At 39.7% G+C, this 23055-nt stretch overlaps 1 long non-coding RNA gene across 1 annotated transcript in view; it reads left to right on the top strand.

The window, feature by feature from the left end:
• Nucleotides 1-22008, top strand: part of LOC110344690 (uncharacterized) — a 33091-nt gene extending 11083 nt beyond the window's left edge. The window contains exons 3-4 of the long non-coding RNA XR_002387420.2: nucleotides 19144-19232; nucleotides 21848-22008. This is a non-coding gene — a long non-coding RNA (uncharacterized LOC110344690). The remainder of the gene's footprint in view (nucleotides 1-19143; nucleotides 19233-21847) is intronic.
• The last annotated feature ends 1047 nt before the right edge of the window (nucleotides 22009-23055 follow it).

Genomic DNA, 23055 nt, shown 5'->3' with positions numbered 1-23055 from the left:
ATTGTAGATTGTGTTGTCCAAGAACAAGCTCCCTTGTGCCCTTCCCTCTTCCTTTCTTTACTTTTGTCCCTTGCTCCTATCTATAATTCTCATAGGACATAATCCTAACATGTGCAACAAACATGCTGTTGAATGGATGTCTGTGTGAAACGTGTTTTGCTGTTGCACATGCTTTTATTCCGACTCACTTCTTATATTACTTATTTGTCTCAATTTGTTTCTTAATTGTTCACTCAACACTGTTTAAGAATCCCTACATGTTGCCCTGTGTACACAGTGGATGCTGACTAGTCCTCAGCATAAAACAAAGACTTTATGCCAAGTAGAAGAAGTCAGCACGGAGAGACAAACTGCACAGTCTCCCTTGTATACGGAGTTGGAGAAAGACTTACAGAAGTGGATCCTTCTACTCAGGAGGTTGATGGCCACAGGGGAATGGAGGATATTGGTCAAAAGATGTAACGTTGCAGCAACACAGAAGGAATAACTTCTGGAGGCCCGCTGTACTGTGTAATAGGTTTAGTTAATAATAATGTATTATATGCTTGAAGATTCTTTTCTCATAGTTTTTCCTTTCCCTCTTTTCCTTTCCCCTTCCCCTCCCTTCACTCCTTCATCTTTGGACCTTTTTCCCTATTTCAAATGATCAATTATTTATTTTAATCATTTTAACTCTTGTTTACGCTATCAGTTTCTCACACTAGGGAAACTATTCGGTATTTACACGTGTGTCCTATTTATTTCACTTAAGAGTATGGCCTTGATATGCATCCATTTAGCTATAAATGACTCTAGTTTTTCCTTCTTTATGGTTGAGTAGTTCTCCATTTTATAAAAACCCCACATTTTCTTTATCCAATTTCCAGTTGATGGGCACTTGGGCTGTTTCCAAGCTTTAGCTATTACAAACTGTGCCGCTATGAACATGGGTGCACATATATCACTGTGGTATGATTCTTTTAATTCTTTGGGGAAGATCCCCAGCAGGGGAATAGCTGGGTCAAATGGGACCTCTAGCCCTAGTTCTTTGAGGTATCTCCATACTGACTTCCACAGTGGTTGCACCAGTCTGCACTCCCACCAGCAATGGAGAAGGGTTCCTTTCTCCCCACAACCCCGCCAGCATTTGTTATTTGTTGATTTCTTGATAGCAGCCATTCTTTCTGGAGTAAGGTGGAATCTCAGTGTTGTTTTCATCTGCATCTCTTGAATGACGAGTGATGCTGAACATTTTTTCATATATTTGTTTGCTGCTTTTGCTTCTTTGTTTGAGAAATGTCTGTCCATTTCAGATGCCCATTTTTGAATTGGGTCTTTGAATTTGGGGGTTCTGATTTTTTTCAATTCTTTATATATTCTAGATAGTAGTCCTTTGTCTGAGGTACAGCTGCTAAAATTTTTTTCCCATATTGTAGCTTGTCTGTTAGCTCTGTTGGTGGTTTCTTTTGCAGTGCAGAAGCTTTTTAATAAGATGAGATCCCAGTTGTTGATTCTTTGTGCTAGCTCCCATGCTACTGAAGATTTGTTCGTAAAGTCTTTTCTTATGCCAATGTCTTCAAGAGTTCTACCTAACTTATCTTCCAGCAAGTTTAGTGTTTCTGTCTTAATATTTATATCTTTAATCCACTTTGACCTTAGTTTAGTGCATGGTGATAGGTATGGGTCTAGTTTTAATCTTTGGCTGGTTGAAATCCAGGTTTTCCAACACCATTTATTAAATAGGCTATCTTTCCTCCAATGAGGGTAGTTGGCTCTTTTGTCAAAGATGAGGTGGCTGAGCATGTCTGGAGTTGTTTCTGCATCTTCTAATCTATTCCACTGATCCTCAGGTCTGTTTCTTTGCCAGTACCATGCTGATTTTATCACAGTAGCTTTGTAGTATAGTTTCAAGTTGGGGATTGTGATACCCCAAGCCATGTCTCTGTTGCCTAGACTTGCTTTAGCTATTCTAGGTCTCTTCTTGTTCCAAATGAATTTTTGGATTGTTTTCTCTAGTTCTGTGAAGTATATTGTTGGAATTTCAATTGACATTGATATGCTTGAAAATTCTTAGGAGAGACTTTTAATGCCCTCATTATAAAAGGATAATAAGCATGGGGAGTGATGGATATGTTAAAATCAGCTTAATTTTATCATTACACAATGGATTCATATATCTAAGTATCATGCTGTATACCAAACTATACAATTAATTAATGTATAAAATAACTACCTATAATATAATAATATATTTAAAATTTAATTTTAAAAGCCTAGAAGGAACTTTCAGTATACCTCAGGACTAGTTTTCAGTTCTGTGGAAGCTACCTCACTGGGTTGGACTGGGTCGTTAGAGGTGGATCCAATCAGTTCTCACCTGGTTCATTCATTCATTCATTCAATCGTTCAACAATATTTAAGATGTGTTAGGCTTGGGCACCATGCTGGCTCCTGGGGGGATAATGATTATCATAAATGTGTAGAGTCTTGCAGGTTGTAAAGGTCATTTATCTTCATTTCTCATTTAATCTTCATGTAGCACCACCAGATAGAAAACAAACACTATTTTCTTAGTCTGTGAATGACGACATTGAGGAACCAGAAGGTTGAATAAGAGGGGCAATTCGTAAAACAAGTGTGGGTCAGATCCAGGACACAAACTGAGAAATCCCATCTCCTATGAATATTCTCTTCCTCTGGAACAGTGAGGCACCTCAGCCTTCACAGAAAGCTTTGGATATAGTTGCTTGAATTCATCTAATTTTACACACTCTCCCTTACCTGTTCCCCTTTTAAATATGATCTTAAAATTTGAGACACCTGCCACGATGACACTCAGATTTTCACCAAAGGGCTTCCTCATTGTATTTTTGGTAAAAATAATACATTAATGCAATACAACTATTAAATTTCAGCAGTAACGTGTAGAGCTGAATTCGGGTAGAGGGGATTTAAGTTCCCTGGCTCCAGCATCCACTGTCTCCCCTGGCAAAGTGCTGACCTCAGTGAGAGTGCCAGAGTTCATTACAGGAAACTTCTGAATTCACTCCAACACACAGCGGCTTAATGATGTTTCCCCTGCCTGGATTGGGTCTGTTTTCAGGAAGAGGACAGGAAAACTCTGACCTCTCAGATTGTACTTTATGCAAAGCTTTACACAAAAGGGACAGTTCGTTAGGACAATGACTTAAGAAAGACCTCCCACCTGGTCGAGGCAGCTTATATGCAGTCTCTCAGGATAAGAATCTCTGATCCAAATGTCACCAACAGTGCTACTTGGTACTTTATTTGTTACAGTAAAGGCCAAAAGCTTTAATAAACAGTTGCATACTACATTAATATCTAGATGCATGAAATCGTTTTCATATCGTAATATTTTTAATCAAAAAACACACCCCATATCTCAATCACATAAAATAACACAGAGGTCTTTTAAGAGATAAAATGGGTACCTGAAGGTTATTGCTTAAGTTGCCAAACTTCTCAATAGAAAATAAAGCAGATGTAAAGTGTCTTTTGATCTTATTCTGAATCACACCCACCAAAATTTAGTCTTGTATTGATAAGTGAGCATTAAGGAATTGATATGATTTCCCTACTTTATCCTTGCTCTAAAATCTGACGACAAGCAAAGCTCTCCACTTTCATATGTCTATTTATATATTCCCTTGTAAAAACTATTCATGCCATCCGGGTGCCAGTCAGTAGGCTTAACAGACCGGGTCTGGTGGCTCATAAATACGGATTTCTTTCAAAGAACAAGGACCTAAGCCATGCTCCAACCAAAGAAGAACCTATAGAGGCCTGTAGTTCATCTTCTGTGTTTGGACTTGTGAGGTCATTTGTCAGCTCTAGTTTTTATCTCCTACACAAAAGTATTTCCAGATCTGTGGGAGTTTTCTCTAGTTAAGTTTGACTGATCTTTGTTACACGTAATTTGTAATTTCTCAAATGGTTAAGTTGGTAAAGACTTTGTTGTTGTTGTTGTTATTGTTTAAGAAACGGAAGTTGTGTATTTTCTCTTTTAACCATTTCAAAGACCTGAATTGGGTGAGTGTTGACAATGAATATGGAAAGACTTTCTTTGTAAGTATGCAGAAACAACTACAGCACACCATGATCAAGTAAGAATGATTTTCTTTTCAGCTAAATACATCATTTACACAGGACAAGAGGCTTTTTTTTGATAAACCCTAATTTATCATAAAACAGTTATTTGTAATATAATTTTGTTTCTGTTTAAAATAGAATGTATACTTGTTTCTAAAAACCAAGTACTGTGTTAAGCTAGCTCCTGCATTTCCATGGGACTCTAGATTATTGTTACAAAGGCTCTATGGAACTAAATCAAATTCCTTGTCTTTGACTGCAAATCTGATTTTCCTACCTTGCATGGTTATTCTCACTTTACCTCATCAATATTTTCTTCAGTATTTCCCATACATTGATGATGCAAACAATATGATCTAAATGTCTTCACTGTAAAGCAAACCATCTCCTTATGTTCCCTTGTAGGGTCCCCTCAGTGCTTCTGGGTCATCCTGACTTTTTTTTTTGGGTACCAGGGATCGAACTCATGCTTGAAGGCAGGCAGTGGAAACACTGAGCTAAATTCCCAGCCCCATCCTGACCTTTTTGGTGGGTTTCCATCTCCAGTGCTGCCTGGTGGTCCTGGGCTATGTGCTCTGGGAGAAGCAGTGTCATTTATTTTTGCCCCTGTTTTCCTCAGTTCTGTCTCTAGCAGATCCCTTTCAGCATCCTTTCTCTGTTATCAGCTAAAGAAAACAGCAGAGGAAAGTCAAATGTGATATCCGTGCCTTCACTCTAATTCTACTGTGTGGCAAGCAGAGGATTTGACTTATTTTCTTTGCTGATTTGCTTAAATTCTCTCAAAACTATTTTGGTTTGAATTCATTATGTCAGTCAATAAACAGTCCCAAAATATGGTATTTAAAAGCCTTCTGCACATGCAATCCAAATAAAGAGATCTAGTTAAAAAGTGCTTCCAGTGTACCATCTGAAGAGACTCTCAATGGTAGAGTCTCATGGACGAGAGAAATTCATGCACAGTCTGCAATAACAGTTTCCTACCATGAACTATCTTTAGATTGAAAAAATATCTTGAATGAGTTGAGCACCTAATCTGAAAAGGTAAAATCCAAGGTGCTCCAAAATGAGAAACTTTTTGAATGTTACATTTTCAGATTAGTGATGCTTAATTAGTAAAGTCTGTGTAAATAATCTAATAATCTAAATTTGAAGGACTCCAGAATTTGAAACTCTTGTGGTCCCTTATAGGGAAAGGGAAAGGGAACATTGCCAGAGACCCCTGCAGTGGTCCTGCCTCCTGCAAGCCAGTACAACATCTGTGAGACAGGAAAGTGGAAATTCAAAGAAACACACAGAGACTCGAGAGAAACTGAGTCTTGGGCTGATCTAAGCTGCTCTGGGCAGTAAAGACAAAGGACTTCCAGGACATCCAGTGTTTATTCATTACAAGCGTGAGAGGGGGGGAAACTGCACAGGCCTTGGGACACCTGCTGATAACAAGTATCAGGCAGGCAGGACTGTAAAAGGAGGGCACAAGGGTATCTCTGCTGAAGAGAACAAACAGTTAATTCAGAGGGGAAGAATTTAGCTGGAGTCAGTTGATCTTGGCTGGGAATGAACTCAGTCAAGCTCTGCTACTTCCAATGTCACACAGCCGAATTATGGAGGGGCAAGCAGCTTGTGCCACTATAGCCTGCTAATACTGGGCAGAGGTGTCTGCTGCAGTCCCAAGCATGTCAGTAAGGGAGACCTAATTTGTATAATGATTCCTTTTTTCAAGACTGTCAGTGAAACAGGAATGGGTAACTTTCTGGGGAATTTAGTTCCAGAACTTAGTGGAGGTGAAGATTGGAACAGACACTTTCTTCTGATACAGTAAATAGATAAAGTGTTAATCATTAGGGCATTTTTTTTTTTTACCTGCTTAAAAGCAGACACTTGGAAGGTTGTAAGTCAGGCAAATTGATGGGGGTTAAGTCTGAGAGATGGGGGAGAATAAACACAACCAGGAGATGGGGCAATTACGTTTTCATTTTCATTTAAGTATTTGACAAGAATAATGCTGCAGTAGGGAGCCACTATCGGATGCTACTGAGGAGGAGGCACAGCCAGCAGAACTCTTGGGGCAAAAAGTCCCTTGAATCCCAGGATGACCATGTAAAGCGATTTGCATGTGTAGCTTTTGTACAGGATCCTTATTAGAATTTCATCCAGAGTCCCTGTGTCTTTCCCGTCTTCTACACCTTGTCATTGCTAACAGGTTACTCTCCCTCTCCTGGCAATTTGACCATTTGAATTCCCTGGGATGGACAGCTACTTAGTTGAGCATTAGGGAATGAGCCCATGCTGGGAGGACCTCCCTGCATAATGGAAGTGAAGCATAGCAAACACTCTTCTTTGCTGTTAGTAGAGTCAGGTTTTCTGAGCAAAGTACCTTGAGAAGAGTAGGTATTTAAATATTTATGATTAATGTTTCCTAAGACTTGCTTTATGGATACCATCTTTGTAGCCCCTCATTCTGGCTGGAGAAATGGAAATTCAGAGAAAACAAGCAGGTCCTATATTTGCAAGTATGAGTATACTCAAGGAGACAAGCTCATCACAAATTTCCTACCAGACTGCAATTTCCCAATTGTTTATGCTGAATTCTGTTGTGCATACATATGTGACAACTGCTCAGACGATTCCCTGTGACACCCCCTCAAACGGAAAGGCATCTGCTTAGTCTCAATTGGGGAAGTCTGCTAAAAATGTCTTCACTTTGGCATTAAACTAGCTTATTGGAAGACTGTGCACTCCAAAATAGATGTTTCTTACTTTTCTTTTTCAGTAAAGTATTTCTCATTTATAATCTATTCCTACAGGATGCAGGGACTTTCTTTCCCTTTAACTGCAATGCTAAGGTGAAGATAAGCATCTGCTAGGTAAAAATGGTTATTGTCTGAATCAGAAAGTAAAGTGCTCAGAAAGAAGTGTTTCTTAAGCAAATTTTTGAATTTACTTCTCTGCTAAAAATCACAAGGCCACAGAGATTTATTAGCTTAGCAGAAAAACCAATTTTCAACATAAGTCAAATGTTGCTCTTTAACAAAATTTATACCAAAAAGAGAATTTTCATAATTTTAAAAAACAATAAGTGGAAAATTCAGTTCTAAGTAATAATTCATTCCTTCCTACAGCAGCAAGTTCACTTTTTAACTTATGATATGAACCATTTCTGTTATGCCTTAGATCTAAAATGTCCCCCTTAAGTCCCCTGTGTTCAAAGGTGGAGTTTTTGGAAGGTGACTGGGTCATGGGAGTGCTACACTCAGCAGTGGTTTAATTTATTGCTAAGTTTATAGCTGTGTGCACTGTCAGAATGTGGGGCCTGCTAGAAAGAGGTGGGTCACTGTGGGAGTGACCTGGGAAGGTGTATTCTTGTCCTGGCTCCTTTCCCTCCACTTGCTGTCTGCCATGGGTTGAGCAGTGTTCCTTAGCCATGCCCTTCCACCATGCCATTTCTGCCTTGAGCCAGCCAATGATGGACTGAACCTTCTGAAACTGTGAGCTAAAATAAGCCTCTCCTCCTTAAGTGGTGGGTGTCAGGTATTTTGTCCCAGCAATGGGAAGGCTGACTAATGAAACGTCTGTAATAAGGTCACCTTTAAATGCTTTAATGACAATATGATGATTTAATAAAACATGTCTTCTAATTGACGGTGCAATAGCAATGCTGGAATTCAGTGCTAGATAAGAGCTTAAGCTATGGGACAAGAAGAGTGTATGTGAACATGGTGATAACAAAGGTTAAAGTAATAGCAAGGTTGGAGTAATGGAAGCCTGCATAGATGCAGGTCTCTCCTGAGATACCACAGGTAGTTCTCCAATTTTGTTTGCTATCATGAGAATATTTAGGACTTTAATACTGACATAGAACTGGATTTACATTTCATAATTTGGTAGGTGATTTCATGCCATTTTGGTGTTTCCGCCAGAATGAGGGAAGTTAGTTTTCCCACAGGGCAGCTATGTCCCCTCAATATGGAGTTGAAATGTAGGGGCCACATGCAACAGTTGAAACAGAGTCCATGGTAGGAAGCAGAATGCCATTGGTAGAGGAGAAAGAGTGTAGCCAATTGAGAGAAAACAGTGGCTGGAATCTGTGGGAAGAAACCAGGAGTGGAAGGTTACTGTGGGCGGTCCACCTGCAGTAGAACACAAACAACATTTGGAACCAGTGTGCCTTGGACCATTCTGCCTTCTTCAGTCACTCGGGAGGACTCACAGTTATAGCAAGACATCCTAAGACATGGTTCTGTTTAAGGCCCCGTGTTTCATAGGAAGTGTATTAGATTGAAGTTGCAGTGGCTTTCTATTGATTAGTTTAGAGTTATCGGCTCCCAAAGACCCTAAGGAAGTATTGGTCTTCCAAAATTCCATTGGGGAAGGGGTAGAGTGGAGTCTGAGGACAGACTGGAGCCAAGGACACAGATACCACCAAGGGTCTTTATTTCTGTTCTTGACTCTACTTTCCTCAATGTGTTGGCTTCATTCTTGCTTCTTTCATTCATTTCTTTCCCACGATGGGGCACCTAGGTGTTGAATTCCTGACTTTTGGTTATCATGCTTTCACTACACAAGAGGTTGCCTGTTACTTTCTACAGAATCAAAAGTCTTTTGGATTTTAATGTTGGAGAAGGTTAACTTGGATTTTTGGGTTAGTTGGTCAAAAATTCCAAGGGAATCCTACTGGGCCAGCTTGGTTCAAACCCAGCCCTCAAAAAAATCAGTTGCAGTCAGAGGTTTGGTGTCAATGACACACCAGCCATGTGATGAGGGATTCCAACTCCCAGGAAGAGGAAGATGGGCTAAGAAAATGTCTCATGGATTCTGACTATAGGAATAGGATCATTCCATCTAGTCATGAGGCAGGAAGTTAATTATTTTCATTTCTGTGTTTTTAAAATTGTTACCTGAACGACTCCAGTGTTGTTTTCCTCAATTCTCAGCTCTATATTTTGTTTCTCTTTTTCTTACCAAAGGTCATGGTGCATAAGGGTGCTAAAAAGATTTCTGTTAAATTGAATGGGATTTATTTTCATGTCAGGTATGACATGAGAATACATGCTAAAAATTCAGACACATATTCTGAATTTCCTTTCAACATCTTCCACAAAAATTTACTTTGTAAGGTGCCACCGACATTCACTGTCCTTTGTATTTGCTTTCTGTACACCAGTGAAGTTCAGATATGAAGCCCAGCAACCTTCTTTCTTTTGGACACCTACAGTGAGGCGGCTGAACAAAGTACCAAGAGGCTATTTTTGTGTTGGGCCAGGTGGTGTCCCACACTGGATGCTACTATTGCACAATAGCACTGAGTGAATTACACGTGCCATGTCATATGAATCTGGTTTTAAGGAGAAATGAAAAACGAGTCAGAGCCACAAAAAGGGGAAGCCCTGGGTGCATGTCTTAGTTACTTTTCTGACCGCTGAGACACAATACCCAACACCCAATGTAAAGGGCGAAGGGTTCATTTTGTCTCACAGTTTCAGAGGTCTCAGTCCATGCATGGTTAGCCAGCACCAAGGGAGAAACAACGTGGCGGAAGAGCCTGGCAGAGGAATGCTGCTCACATCATGGGGCCCAGAAAGCAGAGAGAGAGAAAGGAACAGCAGGGGAGGGAGATAAACCCTTTCAGGTCACACCACCAGTCATCCACCTCCAGCCAGGCCCCGTCTCCTAACGCCAAGTCAATCATAACCTTCAAAATCCCTACCTCTGAACACATGAAGCCTTTGGAAGACATTCTAGATCTAAACAATGACAATGGCCCTCTCCCAGACCCAAGCAGGATGTTCTACAGGCTGGTGGCACCACATGGTGTGGAGTTCCAGAGAGCCTCCTCTACTGAGGATTCACTCTTTTGTGGGGAAGAATGAAAGTGACCATGCCAGCAGGGGACACAGCAGCCGTCTGGGAGCCAGGTAGTCTGGATCTGGGTAAGCAAATGATTATTAGAATATTCTGAGGAAGCAAGCTGCTCGGGACCTGGTGGCTTTGGGAGCCTATAGGGAGTGGCACCACCAGAACTGTGGGGAAATGAGCTTGGGAGCAGCTCTCCTGATGGAAGGAGAGGATATCTATGCTGCTTATCTGCTTATCGAAGTCCGTGTATGGTCAAGTAAACCTAGGGTGAAACACACAGTCATTTGCGAGGGGCCAAGGAGCACAGGAGCACAATGATGAAAGACCAATTTTAAGTTGAGGGATCAATGTGCTCTGGACATTTTCCATCTAGCCTTCCAGGTCCGCTTCCCAGCTTCCATCACCATTCTCCGTGCTCCAGGAGACTGATGAATGTCAATGGGGTCCCTTCCTTCCAAGCTTTTGTTGAAGGGAGGTCTTGGCAGAGGTGAATAGAAACAGGAGAGGAAGCTGGGGTGTTCATTTCCACAGCTTTACTCTTCCTGGATCTTTGCTGGTTGGCTTCACCCCTCTGCCAAAACATCTGTCTTTTGTCATTCTTCTGTGGTTTCCAGAGCCTTCTTCCCTTGCCGTTGTTTGGCTCCGATGACTGCTCCTGAAAGGGCTGACCCTTGGGGTGGCAGCCAAGCTGTAGTCTCTCCTGTGAGATGAGATCTGGGTGGCAGTTCACTCTGCCCTCAACTCTTCTGGCTTCTGCATCTGTCTTGTATTTTCCTCCCGGTCTTCAAAGGTATTTCCAAGCTATAATTTCTTTGCTTCTGATTTTAAGTTTGTATTTGGAAGGTAACTAGATCATGGGGAGCACTATATTCATCAGTGGATTCACCCAGTGATTAGTTCTGCAGCCGAATGTGCTGCTGGGAGGTGGGGCATGGTTGGAGGGGGCCACTGGGGGTATGACCTGGAAGTGTACATGCTTGTCTTTGGCTTTTCCTGTCTTTCTCTCTGCTTCCTGGCTGCAGTGGGTTGAGCACTTTTCCTCTGCTACGGACTCTTTGGCCATGGCATCTCTGCCTTGGAGCCAACCAACCAGGAGGAGAATCCTCTGAAAGCCATGAGCCAAAAGAAACCTTTCCGACTTTAAGTTGCAGGCATCAGGTATTTTGTCTTGGTGAAGGGAAAGTGACCAATAACAATTTATAAACTTAAATGTATTAAACACTTATTGAAGCCCAACTGAGAATCTAATACTAGACTTTTCCATGAATTGTGTCTTTTTCTTTTCTTTTTGGATTGTAACTGTGCAAGGGAATCTCATTACAGGCTCAGAAAGACTGAACTTAACATATTGTTCTTATTTGACATGGACACATACACTTGCTTCTTACCTGTTTTAATCCTAATATAGAAAATGCCAGTAGACAAAACCCACATAAACAAACGCTCTTTGGGATTCTCAATGCTTTTTAAGAGTTAAAATGATCCTGAGAAAAATGTTTGAGAGCCAACAAGTTAAGCAGGTCTAATTTATTTAGTTTTCATGAATTACTTACTAAAGACACAGAAGTTCCTTACAAGTCTCAGAAAATCTTCCTTGTCTGTCTTTTGAATACCTGTATTTGAGGGAATCAGATTTTTACTCGTGTAGTTATAATTTGAAATATCCAAGGAAATTTACTGGGTGTCTATGTAGTACAGATGTCCAGCGAAGTGGGACACAGGACAGGCATGTTTGTATAAGGGGACATCTGTACTCTCCTAATACTTGTTGCAGGATTTAAAAATATATTTTAACATCTAAATTATATTATCCATAAAAAGGATTACTGCATCTGCTTGTGTTGCAAATTACATGTAACACAAAAATTTTGATCCTGAACTTTAAAAATAATATAGGTTTTACCATCCATATTATAAATCTTTATATTAAATTTATAAAATTGAATTAATAATTTCTGTATAAGAATAGGAACAAAGTTATCACTGATTCCTCAATATTTAGTTAATTTGTAAGTATAACATTAAGTTCCCTTAATCAACATTTCTTTGACACCCAATAAATTTCCTAAAAATAAGAAACAAAACCAAACAACCCAGTAATGTCAAGGATTGGCAGCAGTCCCTGGAAGCTGAGGAAAGCCAGGAGAGATTCTCCCCTCTAGGCTTTGGAGAGAATGATGCCTGGTGGACATCTTGATTTTCAACTGCTGGCCTCCAGAACTGCAAGAGAATAACTGTGTGTTATTTAATCCACTAAGTTTGTGAGCCTTTGTTACAGCAGCCCTTGGAAAGCCCTAAGATATAACCTTTAATTGACTACGGATAGACTGTTACCCATAATTATACGTCTCTTGACAGTAGGGGACTATTTCAGAATTATATAGCTCTGTCATCATCATGGCTCTATTTAGAAGGTATAGTCTCATGACAAAGTGTTTCTTTCATATGATTAACAAGTGTCTCAGAACAATCTAATATTTAACCAAGCCTCAAGGCACATGATACATTTCATATCTTTGATGTATGAAAAGATTGCATGGTAGCAACATTTTTTCCAAATGAATGATATCCTTTTGATTAAGTTTTATATCATTTATTCATTAAGTCTACTCACATTTCCTGCCAACATCAATCTCTGTTTCCTAATGGCTTGTAGCTCTTCAGTGTCAAGAATACATATTTTGGTACATCATTTATTTGCTCTTACCTTGTACAACATAGTACAGGTTAGTCCTGATAGGTAATAATAGCTACCACTTATTGAGCATATAATATTTATGAGAGCTTAACATGTCATTTCTAAATTCTCCAGAAATTCTGTATTATCTGTATTTTACAGATGCGGAATTTGAGGTTCAGAGAAGCAATGACAGCTAACCTAGGGTAGAATCATAGTTAAAATTTCCTGTCTTTTTGACTTCAAACCCTCAATCCTTTCTGCTGAGCATGTTTTTCTTAGAAATTTCTATGAGTAATTGAACATATTTTTTCAGGGAAACAGTACTTTTCATATTTGTTTATTCTCCAATGTACCTGTACAACACTATGTACAATCATAAATAAATATAAATTTCAACTTGATTTACCTTGCAAATATCCTTCTCAGACAGGGCAGTGGAATTTGGGAACTTAAGCCCTTTATTCCTGGACATCAACCGAGTTTTCCTTGGCCTGGTAGGACTATATAGGGGTGAGGGTTTAAGGTCAGGAAAGAGACCCCAGGGGTTGGGGGAGCAAAATGCTTTAGAGGGGTGCTTTTGTGACCAGACCCACGGATGACACCTCACTGCACACCTTCCTTCTGTCTGTCCTTTCAAGAAGAGTTGTAGGGCACTGAGACTCTGTGTGTGTTTATTTCTTCTGTGTCTAACGGTGGATTCTGACAGTGGCACTTCTCTCCTCTGAGGTACTGCTGGGTAGAATAAAATCTCACGGCTTTTCTTAAATAATTGAAACAAGCACAGAGGCCTTTAGGTAAGCTAAATTTCTTTTTAACCACAAAGTGCTGTGGAGAAATACATGGCAGAAATAAGAAAAAAAAAACCTTACAAATTAAGAAATCTCTCAAAAACAGCCATTCCTGACATTCATTGGAGGCAAAGGAAAGAGTGTGAACTAAGCTTTGCTTTGTTACAAATCCATCTGCACTCGGAGGCACCCAGCAGCCTAAACTTTTGCTTTCATCCAGAATTAGTGGCTTTACTCTCACTCTCTTATGAAACAAATCCCCAGCCAATATCATCCTCTCTTAATTGCTCTTGAAATTAAATGGGGCCCTTTTTGTTGTGGAATTTTTTTTACTAGCCTCTTGGGGGCGGCAAACCCTCAGCACTGAAGGACATTTTCGTTGATGGGATGATGCTAAATTTCAAGTGAAATGGTGGCAGCCTGTTTTGTCTTCTCTAGTGCAGTTTGTCGTGATGTCACTGTTTGAATTCTGTGCTTTAATCCGTGAACTAAAACAATAAACCTATGAATCAAAGTCAGATATCTTTGTAAATGAACCAAGAACAGTTTGCACGCTCAGTGACAGTAGCAGTTCATAAACTGGCTCCCAGCTTAATTTAGCTTATTTTATTTTTCTGAGAGTAAATAGTGTATAATTCATTTTTCTTCCATTAAACCACCCAAAGAATTGGATTGTTCTTTAACTGTTTTATGTGTTTGTTTCTGTTCTTGACTGTACCCTCTATGAAGTCAAAGGCTACAAAGTATACTTTTCATTTATTTTTAAACTAGGTCAGTGCTCATGAATGTATTTATGAAGGTACTTAACAGTATGAAAGGTATTGGCTTGAATTAAATTCTTTTAATGAATATTAACGTGTCCATTTTAGGGTAAGTGTAATGTCAGAAAATTGGAACACGAGATAAGATATAACTCCTTTATTCTCAAGGACCTCCCTTGTCTTATTTATTTTTTGTGTACTAAATATTTATGTACTAATTTGAATCTCTAATAAAGTTATATGGTTCCAAATTAAAAGAATATATAAAGAGTTCACATTAAGAAGTACTGCTTCTGCTTAAGCCTGCATACAACTTCCACCTCCATTCAATCAATCCCCATTTGGTAATCTTCTTCATTAATTCTGTGAATTGTCTTTTGATGTTTATGCAGACAGAAGCACACTGTATTTATATGGATTTTCTATTTCTTTTTCAACACAAAAAGTAGCATATAATTCAGACCATTGTTATTTAATGTTCTCTAAAAATCATTTTTAGATCTGTACATACAGAAGAGTCTTAATCTGTATTTTTAATAACTGCATACTAATCCAGTGGGTAAATGATAGTTTAACCCTTGGCATTACTGAGATTTGGGCTGGGTCATTTTTGTTGTGGAGGTTGTCCTGTGCAATGTAGCAGGATCCTTGGCTTTTACTCACTAGATGCCAGGAGTGTTCCCCTTCCCAGTAGTGACAAGCAAAAATAAATCACTCCCGGTTGAGAAACCCTGGTTTAAATAATCCTCTAATGAGAAATATTGGGGTTATTTACAATCTCTATCTCCACCAACTACAGATGTGAGTTATCTTGCACAGATTTTATATTGCATGTTTTCAGGGATTAGTGTAGTAAAAATTATTAGTCATGGGACTTGTGGGCTAAAGTGAAAATACCTCTTGCACCCTTTATTTAAAAATAGTGCATATTGATTATACAAAGTAAGGGGTTTCACTGTGGCATTTTTCATACATGTATATAACATATTTTGATCATATCCACCCAAGTACCTTTTTATAAGGATAGTGCTATTTTAGACTCCCATCAACAATCTATGACAATTAGAAACACAAAGAACCAGGTGTGAATGAGAGATGTCAAAAGATCATTGAATCCCTTTGTGTAAAGAAATCTGGATGTTTGTGCTGAGGAAGATGACTTGCAAATTCCATGGTTTTGTAAAGTGACTTTTTCTGCTTAGATGGTTCCCATGAACCTTTTAGGGAGAGGTCAATAACAACCTCCAGGCAAAGACTTTTGCCTTCCAAGGATGAATAGGGCTCAAGTCTCAAGCTTTGCAAGAAGCTATTACCTCCAGGCTCTGTTGAAAAAAGGATAAAGAGAAACTCAACTTCCCCTTCCCTTTAGGTACCAGCTGAATGTTCCAAAAACTCCCTACAGAAGTCCAATGCTCAGAGGTAGGGCCAGCTTTGACCATCCCCAACCAAAATGAGCAGGCACTGTGCCTAGGATGTTCGAACTGAAGCAGTGCACCTGTAAGGAGAGGACCTCAGAGTGAAGGCTGATACTTAATAGGAAGAGATGAAAGAAATTCTAGAAGGAAAGGTAAGAGGAAGCTTTACTGAGGTGATGAGGAAACACAGAGCTGTTAGGAAAGGGTTAGCAGGAGAGTGTGGACAGGATAAGGTTTTGTCTTTGTCTTACGATTGGTGAATTGAGACCACTAACATTGATGGTTATAACTGATATGCAATGACTTATCCTTGTCATGACCTTTTCCAGTTGTTGGATTCTCCCTCTTTGCATTTAATTCTTTTGTCTTGCCTGATGGATTCATTCTGCTGAGCTTTGTGGGGTTGTGACCCTCATTGTCTCTTCCTAGGATATTGTGTAAAATGTTTTGGAGTGCTGGTTTGGTATTCATGAAGTTCATCAGGTGTTCTTTGTCATAAAATTATCTTATTTCTCCATCAATTTTGAAAGATAGTTTTGCAGGGTACATCAATCTGGGTTGGAGGTTGTTTTCTTTTAGGGCTTGAAATACATCACTCCAAGGTCTTCTTGCCTTGAGGGTGTGTGTTGAGAAGTCTGCTGTGATTCTGATGGGCTTTCCTTTGTATGTGATTTGTTTCTTTTCTCTAACTGGTTGTAGAACTTTGTTCTTCTGTTGGTTTTCTGGAATCTTGAGTATTATATGCCTATGTGTAGATTTGTTTTTGATCATGGTTAGTTGGAGTCCTGTATGCCTCACTTATTTGTATGTCAAGTTCTTTTCCCCTGCTGGGGAAGTTTTCTGCCATTACTTCTGTGAATGGTTTTTTAAATGTCATGTGCATTCTCTCCTGTTTCTTCTTTGACTCTGATCAGTCTTATGTTATTGTTCTTTGCATCATCTAGCAGCTGCTGGATTGATTTCTCATGATCCTTTGCTTTTTTTAAGAAATCTTCCTTTTCCTGGTCACTAATTGCAATCCTGTCTTCTATATCTGATATTCTGTCCTCACACTGGCTCATTCTACTGCATAAACTTTCAATGAAGTTTTTAATCTCCTGGATATGTGTTTGCGTGTTTTATGGATTCCATTTGTTTCCTATGTTGGGATTCCATCATGTTCCTCAGCTCCTCTATTTTTTTTATCTGTGTCTACTCTAGAGTTAATAATCATGTCTTTCACGATGGACACAATCTCTGTTGTTATCTGAGAAATTATTTCTGAGTTTATTTTTTCCGGATCCTCTTTGGTTGCCAGTTCAGGGAGTCCAGGTGGTTGAGTATCAGATTGTTCCATCTTATTGCCCCTTGGGGTTGCCTTTGGTGATCTGGAAGTCTGGTTTTGAGACTTGTTTTAGTGTCTTCTCCTTTCAACTAATGCAGTTTGCTGTGCTTTTATTGAGGCAACTCTTTGCACCTCCACTTTCTGCTGCTCACCACTGCATCAATTCCTGGGTTCAGAATAGTGGCCTTCTGGATCCCCATGCTAGCATGTTGTAGAGGGGGACTTCTGGATGGGGCCTGTGCACCTGCTCAGAGGGGCCTTAGGCTGTGGCCTGCATGCCCAAGCTGCTGGTGTCTGGGTGGGACCCTGGCTGTGGCCTGCTCATCCATGCAACTATTGTCTGGGCAGGCTTTTGGCTGGGTAATGCACTGCCTGCCAAGTTGCTGGTGTCTGGGTGGGCCTCTGGCTGGGATTGTGACAAAGCTGCTGGCATGTGGGATACTCTCCAGAGTTGGGAGCAACTTGGGGCCTAGACTTAGAAGAATGCTGCAGTGGTCTAGCAGAGAGACGTGGAGGAGGAGTGCACTAAAGTGGAGAGGAGGGCCTGGGGGCAGGGTCCATGAGGGGGCCCCTTCTCTAATCTGAAGTTACAACATGAGTCACAACACAGTACTTCTGTGTGTGCCCATCCATTCTGAGTAAAAATCTACTTGGTCATAATGGCCCATCAGACCTTAGGTAACATGCTTGAGTGGACCCCAGAGGAAAACATGCTTTCTAGGAAATGGTGACAGCACACAGGCTCAACTTCTCACCCTCTAGTGACACAGGGCTGGGAAGCCCCAGGGGTGGATGATTCTGGACTGGGCTCCTTGTGAGCTCCTTGGAAGGGATAGGCAGGAGCATGGGAATTTGATGCATATAGATAGTTCTTACCCCAGCCTTTAACGTAGGTGGCAGTGGTGAAAGTAGCAATTAGAAACAAGCAAATTAATTTTGATTCTACAACAGTTGAGCTTCTTAGTGTGTTGTAACTGACAACATCACATTTGATGAATTTTTCCTCTTATCTCTTCTTCCTTCTGGTCCTATTTGAGTCTTTCCTGAGGAGCGTGTGTGTGTGTGTGTGTGTGTGTGTGTGTGTGTGTGTGTGTGTGTGAGAGAGAGAGAGAGAGAGAGAGAGAGAGAGAGAGAGAGAGGGAAAGTAAGAAGCACCTATATTTCACTCAGGAAAATAATGTCAAATGTCAGGAAACATTGAAGGGAATTCAAGAGGTGTAAAAGAGAACCATATTTTGGGATACTGTTTTACTTAAATTTGTTAGCACCCTCCAATTATTCTCTGTTTCTCTACAGAGGGATTATTTAATCACAATAATTAAAATTTTCATTTCCAGGGCCATTTCAAGTGTTTTGTGAAGGTTTCATGTTGATTCATTATTAAAAACCTCAGGGAGCAGAGAAATGTAGAGAAACATTGTATAAAAGGAGGGAGTTCTTTAAATTTTGAGAGTCTTAAACAGCAGAATACCAGCTATTTCAAAAACAAGGCATTTAATATAAACAGCCTTGGGAGATTCATAAACATAGAAGCTTGACACATACCAACACCAATTTGGGTTTTAAATATTAAAGGAATAAAATTAATGTGTTTGAACACCCTTTGTGTTCAAGGCTGCCTTTAAATGGTTTTACATCTACTTTCCCTTCTTGAAATGAGTTAGTCACACAATGTACAAATGACCCCCTCTTACAATCACTACTGTAAAACCTCAGCGAAATTCTACAGTTTCTGTCACAGCCTTAGTTTTCCAGATCCTTCCCACTTCTCTCCTCAACCCATCTCCCTACAGTCACCACCAAGCAAGTCCTTTTGGGACCTCTCACTTTGCTCTGAAGCCACCCAGGCATTTCCACACCTACTAGTTTGTGACTGTCAACTTGACTGGAGTACAAAATGCCTGGCAGATTCCCGCTGCACAGTTCTGAGTGTGTCTGTGGGCTGTTCCCCAGATGACTGGAAAATCGAGTGGGGAAGACCCACCCCACATGTGGGCAGCATCAGGCTTGTAGCCTAGATGGAATAAAAGGAAAAGAAGAAGGAATCGGGCGTATGTTTTTGAAAAGCTCCAGCCTGCTTCAGAGGGTGCACCTTTTGCTCCTGTTTCCTTTGGTCATCCGACTCCAGTTTCTTCCACCTTTCAGTGCAGATTTGTACCAGTGACTCTCCAGGGAGCTTCCAAGCCTTTGATCTTGGACTGGTGCTGCATCCTTGGTCCTTCTTGTTTTGCAGCTTCTGTCGTCTTGGGCTGAGAGCTGCTGCTGGTCTTCTGGTTCTCTAGAGTGCAGATGGCCACAGTGGACCCTCCCACCTCCCATCCTGTAAGTCAGCTTCACAAATTCCCTGCATAACTGTACACATGTTTTCCATTGATTCTGTTCCCTCGAGAACCCTAACCCATGCCAGTTGTAATCAACATCTACAGTGATTGTAAATTTTTCCTCTTTCTCACTGTGTGTGAAATATGTGAAGGCAAAGCCTGTCTTTACTCAATTTGGTGTCCATTATCACAGCTACAATTTGTGGCATTCAGTAAGTCTACTGAGGAAACAAAGTAAAAGAAGGCACAAATAACTTTTTAAACTCAGTTGTCTGTTTAAACATGTCTATGGCTGCTTTTGAAATATGTACATGTTAAATAGTACCAGAAATTATTTGTCATATATGTTTATATATATTTAGGAATGAAACATTGGCATAAACATGAACACCTTCTCAAGTACAAGCATGTGCTTTACCATTATATTTTCTTTATTTATTTTTGTAGTACTGGAAAATAAACCCAGGGGCTCACACAGGCTAGACAAGTGCTCTACCAGTGAGCTACACCTCCAGCCCTTTTAATATTTTATTTTTAGACACAGTGTCCCAAGTGTCCAGGCTGGCTTCGATTTTGTGAACCTCCTGCCCAGCCTCCTGAGTAGCTGGGATTACAGGTGTGGGCCACTGTGCTCAGCTACCTCACTGTTGTTATTTCTCATATCTGTACATCTTCTTCTTTCTATTCACTTTATGCATCAGTCCTTCTTCCTTCTAGTTTTTGACTATCAACTGCTCCTTCTGCTTCCATATAATGTGACCACCATTCCTTTATGAATTATATAATATACATATTTTATCATTTTACTTGTAGCATTTTAATTTGTTCTATGTGATGCTGTTCTTTTTTTTCCTTTTACTTTGTGGCAATACTACTAAGAGTTTATTATTATTATTATTATTTTTAAATCAGTACCAGGATAGTTGGGACCCCTGAAATGTTGCTGGAAACGTCTGTAGTAGGCTGTGCTCTCCTGCTCAGTGTACAATGCAGGCCTGAAAAAAACCCTCAAAAAGACAGAACTAAGAGAGACAAAGAAGGGCACCAGGAAACTCAATGCTGCTGCAGCTGACAAAGGTGCTGGCCAGTCCAAGCCACTGATTTTTTTTTTTTTTCGGTACCAGGGATCAAACTCAGGACCTTGTGCTTATGAGGCAGGTGCCACACCACTGAGCTAAATCCCTGGCCCCCAAGCTACTGATTTTTATTAGTAATCAATTGGGGTAAAAGAGAGCTATGTGCGAGGGCAGAACTACATGTGAGAACACACAGTTGTGCAGTTTCTATGGAAATTAATGTAAGTAAGTCTCGTAAAAGATAAGACATTCTCTAATTAGGAACAGAATAGACAAAATATATGGATGTAATTAGAACATTGTCCTTCTAGTCAGAAAAAAAAATCAGTGGCTTGGACTGGCCAGCACCTTTGTCAGTTGCCCCAGCATGGAGTTTCCTGGTGCCCTGCTTTGTCTCTCTCAGTTCTGTCTTTTTGAGGTTTTTTTCAGGCCTGCATTGTATACTGAGCAGGAGAACACAGAGAGAAGGTTTTAGTTGTGGGAATGGAATTTGGATGTAAGTTACTCTGACCTTGGCACGTAGGTTTCAGCGGGACTCCCTTCTCTAAACAAGCCAATTTTTGTGGGGTTTACTCTTCACACCCTGCACTGCTTACAGCCTGCTTTGGGTATAATCAATACTGCAATCTCCTGCAGCAGGATTCTCATGTCACTTTTGTAAGTGCTAAAGAGGTGGCTGGCATTTGAATCCTGGATTAGGAAGGAAAGTGAAGTACTCCCATACTTTCTCAGGCAGCTTACAATCTCAGAAGGAATGATATAGACTGTTTAAAAAAAGAATTTTCCCTCAAATACACAGATGTAGGAGCCTGAGTATATGCAGCCATTGTGGAGACATGGAAATTAAATATTCTTTGTTTAATTTTTATCAAATAGAGTACAAATGGCTAACTAAAAATAAAATACACTTTAGGTAATGCACACATTTCTTTCTTTAATTTATCTGTTATCAAATAATTGTGTAACCTGGATTGCTTCTATTAGGCAGGTATGACGAAAACATTTGCTGTTTGTGAAAACCCCCCCGGATAATTGTCCTCAGGCTCTCTTTCCTGACTGCTAAATTTCAAGGATTAGGTTCACTTTCTATGACCAAATCATAGCAAACCAAGCAGTCACTGATTGAAGGGAAAGCTGTACAATAGGATTTCAAGAGAAAAAGAAGCAAATGAACTACTTACGTGGAAATAGTGGCGTGAGACTGGTCCATGCTGTTTGCAGGGGTTCAGGCTCCTCAGAAAGTGGTCGCAGACTGAGATAATCAATCATGGCCTGAGAGGCACCGAGGAAGAATTAGGGGCTGGAGCTAGGGGTATCTCCTTTTCTGAAACGTGTTGAGAACAGTCTGCCAGGAAAATGCAGTGGTTAGACTGAAAGGACAGCAGTGTGGTGAGCGGAAGTGAGGCAGGGATCCCTGATGGGGCAGAGCTGAGAGAGCCGAGAGTGATACCCAGCACTGCAGCACGTGGAGGGGAACACAGTGAAATTACAGAATAAACGTGGATATTAACTGTTCCCTTTCATTTTTTTAATGCCTTAGGATCAACTTGCCTATTACCCGGAATGGCGAAGATAGCTCTTTTATCAAATAAGGCATAAAAGCATTTGCTAAAATTTCCCATTTTGCATTTATATCCTAGCTAAATGAAATATACAGTGAGCTCATTTAAAATAAATAACTTTGGAAATTTTCTTTCCTTCAGCCTGAATCATTTTGCATTTTTTCATAGAAAATGTTAATTTTAAGACATTTGCCCTATCTAGTACCCTTTCAATCATTTAAACACACACAGACTATAATTTTGTAATTATTGGTTCTTAAAATGTGGATGCTTAGTTTTTAAAATGTTAAATTAGATCCCAAAAGGATAACATGCAATTCATTATATTTCAATTAACAGTGTAAATAAAATAATTTCTAGTGGGAAGAAACAATTGCTTTATCAGAAATTGTTCTTATAATTTCATAATGTTTCAAAATTTATCTAGGGGTGACTAGCCTACTGATTATCACTTTCAGAATAAAATATAAAGTAGAAAAACCCCCATGAAACAATATTTTAATAAGGAAAGAGATTACATTGCCACTTTGCCTATATGAATGAATGTAGTCAGTTAACTATTCAGTTTAAAAATTGAACCAGAAAATCATCTAGACTGAAATTCTGAAGCAAATTTAAAAGAATAAGATCTGATCTTCAAAAATTTTATTAACTGTAAAATTCTGTACTTTGAATCTTAGCTGTATATAATCTTTATATTTCTTACTAAAAATAGTAGATATGTACAGAAATTAATGTCCATTCTTTCATTTGAGATTCCCTCCTCTATATCAATTATTTATTTTCTAAAAATCTGGAAAAGTTTTGTATACATGATGTATTTCAGCAAAGCAGTTCTCATATGGTTTAAAGCCAAACATTTGCTTGCTTCTGGAATAGGTCTTGTTTTCTTTAGTTTATAGAAGGAGTTGATCCTACCTTTTCTGTTCTCCTTTTTATTTCCTATTTAAGAACTCTCTGTGGAAGAATTGCCTGCATTATCAACTTAATGTTTCTCCTTCACTCATGTGAATGCAAAAGGCTTGATCTTTTGCAGCTGTATATCAGCAGACACAGGCCATGTCTCTAACCAGTTCTCAGCTGTTGCCAATGCTACTGGTTGCAAAATCACTTCAGCCATCAAAGAGTTGAAGAAATGTTTTTATTTTCAAACTGTTCGGTGCCTCTGGACTCCTTGAAAACCTGC

Source organism: Heterocephalus glaber, unplaced genomic scaffold, assembly GCF_053883595.1.
Source record: "Heterocephalus glaber isolate CG9 unplaced genomic scaffold, H.glaber_assembly_v1.0 deba00001579, whole genome shotgun sequence".
NCBI classification, from domain to species: domain Eukaryota; kingdom Metazoa; phylum Chordata; class Mammalia; order Rodentia; family Bathyergidae; genus Heterocephalus; species Heterocephalus glaber.
The sequence above is the reverse complement of the archived record's forward strand: the minus strand, read 5'-3'. Positions and strand labels throughout refer to the sequence as shown.